The 14,829-nt window shown below is 39.0% G+C and overlaps 1 long non-coding RNA gene across 1 annotated transcript; it reads left to right on the top strand.

Moving 5' to 3' along the window:
* Positions 1–1,360: 1,360 nt before the first annotated feature.
* LOC116436423 lies at positions 1,361–14,363 on the top strand. The gene is made up of 3 exons (XR_004237009.1): positions 1,361–1,373; positions 3,414–3,420; positions 14,273–14,363. It is a non-coding gene; the product is annotated as an uncharacterized LOC116436423 (long non-coding RNA).
* The last annotated feature ends 466 nt before the right edge of the window (positions 14,364–14,829 follow it).

Below are 14,829 nucleotides of genomic sequence, written 5' to 3'. Positions count from 1 at the left end.
ATAGGACACCTTAAATATTCCAGAGAAGTGATTGTGAAGATGAATGGAAACCTTTTCACAGTGATAAACGCTCACTCCCTTAGCAAGTTCATCAAGCACATCTATATCACAGTAACTTAGTAGTAGACCTCACACTTTACTTTAAAAATATCACAATAGAAATATGTTAGCTAGACTTCTTTGGAGTACTCAACTTGCTTTATGTATTTGCTAAACACACACCCCCTGATATCACAAGAGAAGGGAAAATGAGGCACAAGTGCGAACAACAACAGCTTGTTATTTGCCTTACAGAACAAGTGCTTGTTGCTGACATTCTGATTCACTAGATAAGTTACTGGCCTCAAGAATAATAATTCTGATGCCAACTAAGTAGAAACTTACATACTATTTCTCTGTCTGGTTTTATGTGCATGTTCATCATTACTGGAGAAAAAAGAGAGAAGTAAAAAGTTATCCTTCCATTTCTAGGACTATAACAATACAAAAGATATGAAACCTTTTGCTTAACATGTGTATCTGCATTTGCTTGGTTTTCCTTGTAAGTTTCAGCAGCATTTCCCACCCTTTCTTCCATTTCTGTTTTATGCTGGTTTCTTTAAGTATTCACATCACAAGGATCATGCCCACAACATCTGGGATAAACATAAGACTTTTCACTTTCAAAGTGGTTAAGATATACCCATGTTCCAATGTTTCCCCATGCACCAAGTCTGTAAGGAAAAAAACCCTCAGCCTTTTTCTGAGATGTAATAAGTGTTTTGCCTTGTCACAAATAAGAGAAATTCCATTGTAACAACCCCCAAGAAATATGGAACTCTACCATGAACCTGGTGTTCTCCAACTGTTAAGAAAAATAACACTTAAGGGTTTTAAATCTTATATTTAGGGCTGTGAGGAGGAAGTAGGAAATAACCCTTTTTCTTGAATTCTACTCTACTTACACACTCAGATTGTGTTTGTTTGTTATAATAACTACCCCACTGAGAATTTCCATCTCAGGAAGGTTGAAAATAATGAACATTCTATTAAGGAACACAGAGGTTTAGAAGACCACCAAGCTTCCTTTCTTTATAGTATTACATGTATTTTAGATTCCTAAATAATACAAATGTAGCACTTTTGATGTCCCACCTCTGAGACTAAAAAGGGGGGACTGCAAATACAAGTAAATACTGTCAGAGATATATATCTGTAAAGTTACGAATACCAAATGCAAAGGCTGGCTTGTGATTCAAAGGCAGTTTGCTCTTTTTGCAGGCACTGCAGCAGTGCCTCTGGATACCCTGGTGGCTTTGTCATCTCTTTCTATAGAAGGATTGTAATATGGGAAAACAGAGAAATTATGAACCAGACACAACAGCAATTACTGAGTTAGAGAACTTGACTGCAACTACTTTGTTCTTTTAGACATATGAGAAATGTTTAATCCAGGGATGACAGAGTTTTCTTAGTTTCTTTCAATAGCTGGGGTGGAAAGACCTTTCTGTCAGAGAGAGGCCTACAAGTCACATCAGTTGAGTTCTGTTCCAGCTCTTCCTCAGGCTTCTGCAGTTGGACCTCTCTGTCCTACTCAGGAAGTTGCGTAAGGAGCGGCATAACTTTAAGCGAAGACTAATCCTGCAGAAATGAGCAAAACCAATCCAAATGAGTTCAGAATCACACAATTACTTTTTGAATCACAACATGCATTTGGGAACAATTTCTCAGCTTTCAGCTACTCAAGGCAGTATTTCAATGACAGTTCCAGTCCATTATTATACACCCTAAGATACTGATACCCTGGGAATACACCTACATTTGTCAAACACTAGGCAGTGACCTTGAACATGGGAGTTCTGATACTCTGCAGCGCTCAGATCTAAACTACACTCCCTTGTCCCCTTTGGACCACTCTAAACAGCTCTCCCTGGGAGAAACCTGCAGTAGGAGGGAAAGCCCCCCATACTCTAGACATGACTCAGTCAGTGACACTTGGCCTAGGACTTGCCCCATCTTGCCCAGGAGAACTGATAACGTTGCAGTATCAGCATGTGCATGCTGTAAACCTGACAACCAGAACACTGTGGGAATTCAGCGCTCCACTCAACCCCTGTGCCAGCCCACAGTGTAGTCTGAGTTTAGTCTCTCTTCTTCTTGGGTTAACCTGGGAAGTAGTGGCTCTTAATTAAAATTTGAGGACTCCATTTAAGCTAAATCTTACAGCCTTCAATCAAAGCTGTATAGAGAACTGGTGTGTGGCTGTAGCAAGGTGTCCCGGGAATAGAGTTCAACCAAGCAATTTTTCATGATCGAGACTGCTGTTACTAGATTACACACTCTCTAGAAAGGACCTGGAAAAACACTGGACATGAAGTAATCAGTCACAGATTCTTATAAGATTGTAAAGATGGATCAAAGACAATTCCTTTCCTATGGGACAGTAATGAGTGCTTAACTGTCTCTGCCAGTCAGCTCCTGTGTCTTCTGGCAGAGAAACAGTGAAAATACCTTCTGCAGCATATCTTCTGGATTGTCCAAGAGGCAGAATATATACGCTCAGGGAAGGGAGCAGGACACAGGAATTTCAACATCTTTGAACTACAGATAAGAAACAGAAGATCTATCAAGCTGTGGAACTTGACACAGGTCCCCAGATTTCAAGTGATGAGATTGTGAGATGCTCCTGTCTACTGTACTGCACACAGTCAAGGAGAAACTTCTATAGGCAGATGTAGAGGACTGAAGATTTTCAGTCTTTATTATACACCAAGGGCATGTTGCCCACTCCCTTGGTCGAATGAACAGCTTGCCTAAAGAACTGTCAGACTTGCTGCTCTCTCCTGTTCGGTCTCCTGCTGCTTCCACCTGACACACAACTACCTCTACCAAGCACTGAGCTCTTTATATTTTCCCTGCTGAAATGTAGCTATTTAAAAATACAAAACATTAGTCCTAAACGACCTGCTACTGTCTTTTAATAAATTAGTGAAAATATTACCTTGTCAACCGAAAGTCAAAGTATAGATAAACAATAAGGGATTTAACTGAGCAAAATCATGTATGAACAAAATACTTCTGTTTGTTTTAAAAAGATTAGTGGCAGCATTAACTACTTACCCCAGCTTCTAATTCATACAAGAAAAGAAACAGTGGTATAAAAAATCACCTACCTTTCTCAACTGTGTACTAAGTCATAGTGGCAGGGAAAAAAATGAGGCAGACTGTTCAAGGACCGCTGAAGTGCATGGTCAAATAATGTCCTATGAATTTGTCTCTAACATTTCTGCTGGTTTGATGAGCTATAAATATCATGATCACTCAAGTATTGATTAACCTGCATCATCTCCTGGGATTTGTGCCTCAGGATCTCCCATGTCTCACAAATAGCTTCCATATATTTTGTTTTGCCTTATTACAGCTGCACTGTAAAGCATGACAGTTCAGAAACCAACTTAAATGTTGTTATGACATCCCAATTTGGCAGCCAAAAAAAAAAAAAAAAAAAGAATTCCTGAGCGTGGAAGAGACAAGTAGTCACAGTAATATCCAGAGATGCTCAGACAGCATGAAACATCTTAACGAGGCTTTAGACCCTGGAAAAATCCATCCTATAAGATGGTGGCACCAAAGACTTCGGCGTATGTCTGTCTTACAGCTTTTTATGCCAATAATCTCAAGAAGCACAGGGGCTGTGTACTTAGATGCAAACACTCTAAGCAGTGGCAGGCACATAACAGCTAGTTTCTTCAGTTGAAGCAGTTTTCTTTTGAACCAGCTCAGGTGTGCACAATAATCATGCTGTTGAACAAGCAGAGTTGGAAAACTGTGCAGCTTCAGAAGTAACTTTGAGCTGGGTGTTGGACCAGATGACCTCAAAAGGCCTTTCCCAGCTTAATTACTTTCTTATTCTGAGATGGTAGGGAGAAGAATAGAAAAAGACATGACGCCTACCTGACACATGCCTACAGACAAAATCAGTCAATTTTGGATATGTAAACTCACTCCAAGCACAGAAGTTGGTATTTGCTGCCTGTTGGGGCCTCCCACTTCGGCAAAACAGCAGTTTAAAGTCATTATATCAGTCATTATTAGAGGTAAAATGATTCAATTCTGAGCTTGCCAACCATCCTTGCTTATGAATAAGTCACCTAAAAACCATCCTTTGATATGAACAAAGCCACAAGAAGTATCTTCTATGTAATAAAAATAGATTTAATTGCCTGAAAAGGACTTCTGCATCCTGATCGTCTCCACTCAAAGGTGGATATCTGCCTTGTCCTTCTGAGTGGCATAAGGGGAAACGAGGGCTGGAGTAGTTAACCAGATGAGGAGCTCATTGATCAAAACTGACAGGAGGAACCCGAGCACCCCTCATTCCAGAAATTTTCAGTTATGAAGTGGCCCTTAGGAGCCTTTACAGCCCGGTGTCACTTCAGAGCAACTGCACTCATCGCAGCCTGTATTAGCCTCAAAGCAGTTTTAGATCATGTCCACCAGCAATTGCTCCCTTAGGACTATTTCATTCTGCTTTTGATATGGACAGTCAAATAGGACTGGATCAAAAAACCGCAGGATGCCACAGGTGGTACAGAACCATTCAAATACAACAACATCAAGTAAACGTGACACAGGGAAACTACAAAAGTCAACAGAAGTTAAGAGTTTGATGGTGACATCATACAGGACAACATTGCCCAAACCCTCAAAACACACAGTTCTAAATTAAAACCACTCAGTTAAGAGTCTGGAAAAACTGTTTTGTGGCCAAGCAGTAGGGCACACTGGGCATAACAGCAGTACCAACTTCTTACGTAGCTCTACGGAAAACACAACCAATCCTAAGAAAATAACCATGACATGCACAGTGAATCTCAATAACAAGCTTTGTGTAGACAGCATGGAAAACAACTAGTTTGCTGAATTTTACCTAAAAAGCTGTAAAAAACTTGGTGTACTGGGTATGGCCAGGATGGAGTTAACTTCCTTCATAAGAGCCCATATCATACTATCCTTCCCCCCAAGTTGAGCAGGAAGTTGTGAGAGGACCCAAACTGTCCAAGGGCAAATTCCATATCATATAAAGTTCTGCTACCCAACAGAAGCTGGGTTAGAAGAAGGCGTGAGGGTGTGTGACCTCTGAGGTAGAGGCCTGGAGCATGGCTAGGCACTGCACTAAGGGGTGGTGAACAGCTGCCTTGGCATCCCTTGGGTCTTTCCCCTTCTTTTTCCTTCATTTATTAAAGTCTCTTTATCTCAACCCACAACTTTTGCTCTCCTTTTATGTGCTGTCATACTGGAGGAGGAGGAAGAGTGAGGAAGTAGCTGTGGGGGCACTCAGCTGTTGGCCAGGGTCAACCCACAACAGTTGGTAACAATCTCTTCTAAACCCACGACAATCTGATCTTATCATCACCTTTATTTGGCAGTGAATTAACTGTAACAGATTGTGGTCTGAATAGTAAGTTTGAAAGACAAATTATTGTTTCCAGCAGATTTATCTACTACACAATGTACAATGTTAAAATCATGTGGTGGAATTGAAGAGGAATTAGAAAGAAATTTAAGAGGTTGTTTCATATCTGCTCACAGCAGGAAACAAGCCACCTCTCAAACCAGGGAGACACCAGAAATCAAAAGTATCTTTCAGTTGTGCAAGACATTGGCTCCCTGTTCCTGGCTGACACTGAGCTTCAAACCTTGTTGTAGCCAAAGGGTACTTCCTTCTTTTAATTTTTGGACATTATTTCTCATCATATCCTTAGTGGACCTAGAGAAAGTCCTTACACAGTTTTTCAGTACTTGAGACATAGTCTCATGTTTCTCTTCAATTTCTGTTCCCACTAAAAAGAATAAAAAATTAGAATGCTTCCAATGTTAGATCACCGGTCCTCACCCATTCTCATAGTGTATATTTAAGGTTTCTGTCTCACTTTTCAGCTCTGAAACAAAGTTATCTGTTTCTGCAAGTTTATTTGTGAGGCTCTAAAATAAGAATGAAAGGTCTTGAACTTAAAGAACTGCACTGCGATCAGTTCTAGAGGAATACAAACATACAGAGCTGCTCAGATCACACATTACAAAGAGATAATCCAAGAAATGTATTTTAATGATCTGCTCTTTAATTGTGCAGTTGGCTCAGGTTCTAGTGAGCACATTCTTTACAAGGCTTAACAGTGGAAACTTTGACAAGCAGCAGGTTCGTAAATTCTTTATAGCAGATACTACTGATACATTATTTGATATTGTTTCTGAAACTGCAACTGGCTGGCAACATTTTCAAAGACTCAGAAACACCTTTATGCAGATTTCTATTTATGCTAAACTTCTATCTTTAGGTTGACCAGCCAATGTATATGGAAACAGGGTTGGGGTTTCTTTAATCCAAATTTTTTTTAAAAAATCACTATTATTCTTACAGCTTTCATCAGAATGCCTTCCCCCAAGTAAGTTAGTACTGATGCTGATCTACATAACTGACAGAGCTCTTCCATAAGACTGTATGAAACAACATCAAAGCTTAATTCTGCACTTTTGCCCCAAATACAGACATAAAGTAAAAATTAATGGAAATTCTGCATTTCTTTTTACTGTCTCATTCACTTCCACAGTAGTAACCACTGTGTAACTCCTCAGACCATTTTCAAAATGCAGTCTCTGACAGTTTAATTAATATGGAGACAAAATACTATTAGTTATCTACTGAGTACTTTGCTCTGTACAATAAATTTAATAAACCCTGGGGAAAAAAAAATCATACCAGTGTAAGGAAAGGTATTTTTTTTGTATGTTTTTATACCAGTCTCCTGATTTGGGACAAAGTTTTTGTATCTGCCAGGAAGGAGATCAAGGTCCAATTAAAAAGACCTAAATACATCTTAAAAGTAAACCTAGAGGAATCTTGACCATACAGAAACACATATTGGTATCTGATATATCAGCCCTGCTGTGGACACAAATCAGCTCTTAATTAAAACATTGTTTTAAACTGAATTTTATTAAAGACAATAAAACACACAGGTGCTATTCCTGCTTTTTGCATTAGTGTACAGCTTCATCACAGGCTGGCTGGCGCACATGCACATGAAAGCAGTTTGGCTGTACCGAGCATCTTTCCATTTCAACACTTGAAATCAAAACACCGCTTCCCTCAACTGAGCAACATCAGTTCTTGGTTAAAAATCCATTACTATTTAAAGCAAGATGACTACTTAAAATCAAACTAAAAAAAGAAAAAAAAGAGAGAGAGAAGAAAGAAGGCAACTAATTCTGCATTCTGGCTTGCCTTATATAGTTATGCTAAAGGAAAAAGGAGCAGAGCCAACATTGTGAAACTTAAGCTAGAAGGCAGCTATATGGCTTATGTGAGGCAATGGTGCCACCCAATGTCCAGAAGTTATACATAAATTTGTTTTTCTTTATTGATCCAAGAGCAAAAAAACCCCAAACCCAAACTCAACAAACTGTGCGTAATGTTATTAGTAATCATAACTGTATGCGAAAGCTTGGCTCAGGCATAAGATTAACAGATGTGGTAAATTTCTAAGCAGGCAAATATTTCTTTAATTTCAACTTGAATTCTCTGTAAAATGAATATTAGCATAGGCCAGGTAAATCCATTCAAGCTGTCAAAACACTTCTACCAACATTTTCCTAAGGTCCTTGTTATTTTAGTTTCTCACTTTTTGAGCCCACTAGGTTGGGGCCTCTCACAGGGATCATTCTTCAGCATGTTTCAAGCAGTGCAGGAACTTTACTATTATACTACTAAAATGGAAATTTGTGCACAATAATCCAGTTTTGATAAACGGATTAATCCAGCCTGTGTTCAAAGACAGTAACTTTTTAGAAAGGCACCTGAAACTATAAATAAAGAGTATATAATATTGGAAAACTTTAGCAGGAGATCATTAATGACAATTACTGTTAAAAGTGCACATCTCACTTTTGTTTGGAATTTTGCCCTCATCCCCCTACTAGAGGAGTATTGTGTGACTGCATCTGAAATAAAAAAATGCTCTAATGAGCGTATCTCTTTCTTGTGTAATTCTAAGTCTATAAGTAAATGTAAATGTTTATTTATACCACTTTGCAGATCATGTGTCCTGTGCTATAGAGCATTCTGCCAACTCTTTGAGCTATCTTCAACTCTTTAAAATAATCTTTAAATGTAAATACAAAACTACATGAGGCAAGTCATGCATATTTACAATAGTAGTCACATCACAAAAAGTATTTTTGTGTTAAGATCTATATCCCTGTATTAGAACGTTCTGATATTTTTTTCAAATATTACTTCTTTCTATGCACTTGCTAGTTGCTTATGCAACTATGGATTTGTGCTGCCTTATTTTCACTGTATTCATAACTGACAAGTAAACAAGCTCCCTTCAGAGGCCTTTAATTTTCAGAAAACACATAATATTTCTTAGTCAAGCATATTTATTTTTTTTTCTTAAAACAAAACAAAATGAAACAAAACAAAACAACAACAACAACAAAAAAACAAACAAAAAAAACCCCAATAAAAACAACCAAACAAAAAAAGCCACACCAAAACCTGTGGTTTTGGATGCACCACCTTTGAGACATTCCTTGAAAAGGAAGAAATTTCACCCATTAATCACTCACCCTGTTGATCTTTAACTCTCAGTATTTCACCTTCCATCCAACAGATGTTTATAGCTTTCATATGAAAGCAGTTTGAAGTTTTCAACTCTCAGAATACATTTTATTAACAGATTTATGTTGTAGCATGTTTAAGGTAGACATATAACAGTTAATATGCTCTAAGTATAGCTATAGAGGTACTATAAACAAAGGAAAATTTTATAGTCCCCCATTTGTGGAAATTGTTGATGTCATGTGAATGAAAGTGGGGAAATCCTAGAAAAAAAGAGAAAAGTGTTTGATTTGTGTATGTATAGACATGGAGCAATGCACACACGCTTTTAAAAGACTCTTTATTACACGGTCTTTCAAAGCATGTTTACTATAATCTGAAGTGTGTATATATTTATGTAGTTAGTTATCTTTTCATGCTGTCCAGGCCTATCTGCTCAGTCAGTAGATTTTCTGAAAGTTACTGGAAAAGAAAAATAAATTAATTTCTTAGTGTCTGGACAGAAGATCCTGGTGTTATACTAGGGTTTTTTTGTTTCGTTTCTTTTTTAAAAAGTAAAAATCTGAACAGTCTTTGAAGTGCTTTGGATACTTTCTAGTGAAAAAATGGCTTGGATTACTGTCAGAAATTCATAACAAGGACATGTCATACTAATAATGTAAGTGATATTTTTAAAACATTCTGCCAATGTTGAAAGCACAAGAAGTCTGCATAATCCGTGCACATCTAATTAGCACTGAGTCATATAAATGATACATAATGATTTGGCAGCATATTGCCAGATGGTTTGCCATCAGATCAAGTAGTAATAACTTACCTTATTTATTTCCATTCCCCTCACCCCTTATTTTCATTTTCATCCATTTTCATTTCTCTACTTAAAAATAACTTTCAGTTCCTTTCATTTCATATACAAGAACCAGTCAAAACCTCACTGATTTTTTTTTTTTTAATCCAGACTGCCTAAGGAGGCTTTGCAATCCTTCTGATTTTAGAAGTACTTTTATTTTATTAATTGCACTTAGGCATCGGAGAGTTTATACAATCTAGTTCCATATTTACTTAAAAACCATCCAACTCTCTGCTTCTTCCAATTAGTGATGTGCAGCTGGTCATCTATATTAATTTTGTTTTGCACCATAATCATATTGTCTGATTTTCTTGTTTAAAACACATCTTGTGTCTAAGCAACAGGAGAAGAGGTTATGAGGGAATTATAAACATATAATCACTCACGTTAAAGTATTTGACATTCATGAACACTCCAGGTTTAGTACTATTTGAATGTTCCTAAGCTCCATAATTTTGGATCTTAAAGCATTTATGGGACACTTGCCTTCCTGTGCTAAGTTTATTAAATACAAAGTAAATAAAGTGTAAATGTTTTTTTTCCTAAAATCTCAACATTTTCCAGTAGGACAATCCAGTTGTTTAAGTGAGTGGATTAAAACATCTGTACCTCCAAGGGAATAGAACGAAGAAGTTCACAATAACCTTGGCACTGTAACTTTTAACTTACCTTCTCCACCTTTGCATTGTTTCAGTCTTAATTTGCGCTTTTCTAAATACAAATAATGCTTTATCAACATCAGACACTATTGGTAGTTTCCCAGCCATCAAAGCAAACATTCACAGCTACAGGTTTTGAGGAATTCATGTTAACATCAAAAATAAAGTCTTCTCCATTTTAACTCATGTTTTATAAGCACACAGATATATTAATAGGCATAAAAATGAAAAAAACTCACAGGAAAAGGACATCCTTGTATGCAGATTAAAAAAAGTTTTTTGGGGTTAAGAGTCTTATTCAGAGTGTCAGGAGGATAAAGCATTACCCTGTTGGTTACTCTGGGATTTGGATTTGCTATGGTGTGTGTTCAAGTATGGTGATCCATGGCCAGAGCTGCAAAGAGCCTCATTAGAATTTGCCAGGTGCTGAGGCTTTTATCAGGAAGCATGCAAAAATCTATCAAGAGAAGTTTATCTGCCTTACCAAAGAGCCTGTGCATTTTGTACAAAGTGGATATTCCCCACAGTAGGGATGCTCTGAACAGCTCAGCTCAGATTTCAAACATTCAGAAAGCAGTGCTCATTGATTGCTACGCTTCAGGCTGCTTACACTACCTCATTGGCGACTTATCCTCTTCAATTTTCCTCTCTTTCTCCAGGACAAGAATGTGGATGGAGGTATTAGCAAAGATAATACTGTAGAAATTATCACTAACATTTCCCATACAGAAGAGACCAAAAAAAATTTTAAGTGAAAATACAAGCATGATGTGTTAGCTGTTGTCTCACATAGTCGGATAGACTTCTGGCAACTCACATTATTTTCCTTGACACAATCCTATTTTTCGCTTGATTTACAAAATGTTTATAGACATTAAAGTAAATATCATACAGTGGTAAAATAGTGGTATGAAAATCAGTGTAAAGCAAGAGCTGAACTACAGGATTGTACCACAAGGGTGAGACTACTGGAGCTGTCTAGTGAACTAACTCATATTTCCGGAGAACCACAGCTTGATAGGAATGTCAGTCTTTCTTTGGACTAAGCAATGACCTGAAGTGCTCTTTACCATTTAAACCTTAGCTGAGAACCCAAGAACAAATGAAGTCTAATCTCATTAGGTTGCATTAAAGACCTTCTCAAATGATGAGAGACAGAGACAGAAACATTGCAGAAGCTTAGATTGACCAGCATGTGCTATCATTAAGAGCCAGCTGCTCACATTTACAGAAGGGCAGCTGCAGTAAAGCTGGCACAGGCAACTTCCAAACAGATTAGAACAATAGCATGGGCTGGAATGCAGCTCAACCCCCAAATGGAAAGTGAGAACATATATAAAGTCCCCAGATAAATGATAGAGACATATTTACTTGGAATGCAATGTTTAGATGTTGCCTGCCTATACTGGGGTGGGTTTTCCTGTTTTCTGTTTCAAATAAAATATTAAGATTATGTACAAAGAATGCTGCCTCTACTGTCCCAGCAGAGCTCCTGCAGATCTGTTTGGACCTCTGGCAACACAGCAGAAATTTCAAGCTCAATTGATTGCTATGTTATTTTCTGTGACGCTTGGCCTTCCACAGGGACATTAGCCCTGTGACGCCTGGCCTTCCACAGGGACATTAGCCCATCCTCTAGTTGACTGAGGTCATGTTTTATAACGGTAACATTCCCTGTATAGACACTAATGTCATTCTATCTCTCCACCCCATGGCAGTTTACCAATATTAGTACTGGTTTAACACGAGATAACTCCTGTTCCCATGTCAAATTCAGTTTCTGAACACCTTTATTAATGTTCTGGTAGAGGCCACAGTATCAAATATGAAAATAATTTTTAAAGGCCTGATCAACTACCATTTTAAAGCACTGCTTGCACTGATGAAAGTCAGACTGTTCTTTTCTCCAGGTCAGAATCTGGGCATGTTTACAGAAGCCCTTAACAGTCACAGTGAGAGCACTTACAGAGCTAAACTCCCTACTCATACTGAGGAGTAAAGAAAAATCCACCTGAGATACATTTTGTTGCCAAACTCTCTCTTCATTCATCATAAGTTAAACACTGAAGTAGAGAGAATATTTGGGTAAACATATATCCTAACTGTGCAAGACAACCTTAAAAATTTGAAAAACATGGGTCAGTTGTTATATTCTGGTAACCAGCTACAATAGTTGGTGCATTGCAAAACCACAAAGGTTAAAATAGAGCATCCATGTGTAAGAATCCAGTATCCCACTGAACAATGAGAAAGCAGGAATAGCAGAACTCTCCTCTTTTCTTCCCAGCAGCATTAAGATCACAGACTATTTGACCAAGGAGAACATTAACAGAAATTTCACTTCAGGCCAGCATGTCTGTCCACCTGGACATCCAGTAAAGGCTGATGTGACACCCAAAAAGAAGGGCAGCACACTGGTTAACCTCAGTTCCTAAACTCACAAGCTTTCCAACACTAATGAACACCAGCAGAGGTTACAATGTTTTCCCACACGCCCCTACAAGAAGATTGACAGTCAATATGTAACCCTTCCTATCTCTAGTTTAGAAGGAAGAGACACGCAAGTCTTCACATTGCTGGAAGAAAGAACCAAGAGTTTTCAGAATCTTCTTCTAGACTTTTAAAATAAAGTTTATCATCTCATTTCTGCAGCCCTTGGTAAATCATGGTTTTAATGATTCCAATCCTGCTGGCTTTATCCAGAGCATCAGATTAGACAGACAGATGCAAGTGTTCTCACTGCTAAGCCTCATCAGTGTGTTAACCTTAGCCAGCCAATGCTGTATGATTTCTTGATGCCTCTTTGATCTTGTATTTCTTGGTTCTCATCTGTGATGAAAAGCAGGGGGTTCTTATTCACATCATAACATTCAAACTTGTCCCTTCACTAAGCACTTCCTGGTGGCAGCACGCTGTGCCCACAGTCACAGGGTTTCCAGCCTCCAGATTTGCTGGCAGCTTGCATCCTTTCAGAATGGCCCACACCACTGCATCAGCTGCCCCAGGCCCAGACTCAGGAACCATCTCTAGCAAGCACCTTACCAATATTACCTCCCTCAGCAGTTCTTGTCTTCCCTCTACTCCTCCCCAATACCATTTAGAGCTCCATAGTGGGAACTCACCTCACAGACAGCAAGTCGCTACCAATATGTGCTTCTGCTCTAGGCTGAGTAAAAAAAAACTTTATTCCTATACTGGGATTCCACTTCATTGAAGCCATAACTCAACCACTGCACTGCACCATCAGAGATGATGCCAGCAGAGTAACTTCCAAATTCACTGCTGAGCTTTTTCTCCCTTTAGAGAACAGCTGCAAATCTGGGCAAACAGTCAAGTTTTCTTCTTTTTCTATTCAAGGATAAACAATGTATAACAAAAGAGAAAAAGCAGAAAGAATGTTTGGTATCTACTTTTATTATCTATGGCAACACTTAAACCACCAGGTATGCTCTGTGTCTGTAATTTGCCACAACAGGACTTTCTAAACAACCACTGAAAATACTAGGTACCCCACTTCTTGTCAGATAAGGTGACAGCTGACATACCGGTGAACCGATAAATGAAAAGACTGGTTTTTCACCTTCAAGTTCTAGACAAGTATTATCCAGGATGCAAGGACTTTGGATGCTCATGAAGGCTGCTTAAGTACTTTAAGCATTTCTTTATCAGGATATTTAAGCAGCTAAATACTTTGATGAAGTCTGTCTCCTCATTCAAAACTGGAAATACATTATCATGAATATTTACCATGTCAAGTAAGGACACGAAACCTCATCAACTCACACACACACATCTATCAGGCCAACCTATCAGCTCATTCTGAAGTTAGAAGCTGCATCCTTAGCTAGTGACACTGGTCTCATGAATTTTTCAGCTCTGTGTCTCCTCTGGAACAGGCAAGCACTATTTCAGGAGAACAAATCCTCCCCATGCACCCTCATGAGGGGTCGAGATCCCGCGAGCTGAATGTTACTCAACTCTGAGGCAAAGCTTTATCAGAAATTGCTGAACCACAGTACCTAGAAAGGGGGGCGGGGGGTGGGAGGTGGGGGTGGAAATATCTTGTCTCTTCCATGCAAGGACACTCAGGACACTGAATGCAATCGCCTCTCCCTGCCCTTTGTAACAGCCAGGACCTGAAAGGCAGCATCTAACACGCAGAGAGGACACAGTCTTAAGCTGTGCCAGGGGGAGTATGAGGCTGGACATTAGGAGAAAGTTCTTCACAGAAAGGGTGATTAGATACTGGAATGGGCTGGTGGGAGCCACAGGGAGGTGGTAGAGTCACTGTGCTTGGAGGTGTTTAAGCAAAGAGTAGATGTGGCACTCAGTGCCATGGTCTGGTTTTCATGCCTTGGTCATGGTTGGATTCAATTATCTCAAAGGTCCCTTTAGGTCAACCTAATCGATTCTGTGATGGATGTACCGCTGGCAACTGAAATCAGGATCTGTGAACCCACCATACCTCCATACGGAATGCAGAAGGTTAAGGCTTCTTCTAGCAGGGATGGGGTCCTGCACAAAAAGCTAGAGCTAGACAGCTAGGAGGCAATAGGACATATATGATATAGTGGGTTGTGGCACCCTGAGACAAAAGCCCTCTGCAGAGAACAAGTGATCTGTAGAATTAACATATTTAGTCTGGCAGCACAGAGGGGAGACACTTACAACAACGTGACAATCGGCCCTAGAGATGTTTCCCAGTGTATTAAGGTAGG

Source organism: Corvus moneduloides, chromosome 2 (genome assembly GCF_009650955.1).
Source record: "Corvus moneduloides isolate bCorMon1 chromosome 2, bCorMon1.pri, whole genome shotgun sequence".
Lineage (NCBI taxonomy): Eukaryota > Metazoa > Chordata > Aves > Passeriformes > Corvidae > Corvus > Corvus moneduloides.
Note: the sequence above shows the minus strand (reverse complement) of the source record. Positions and strands in the feature narration are given on the sequence as shown.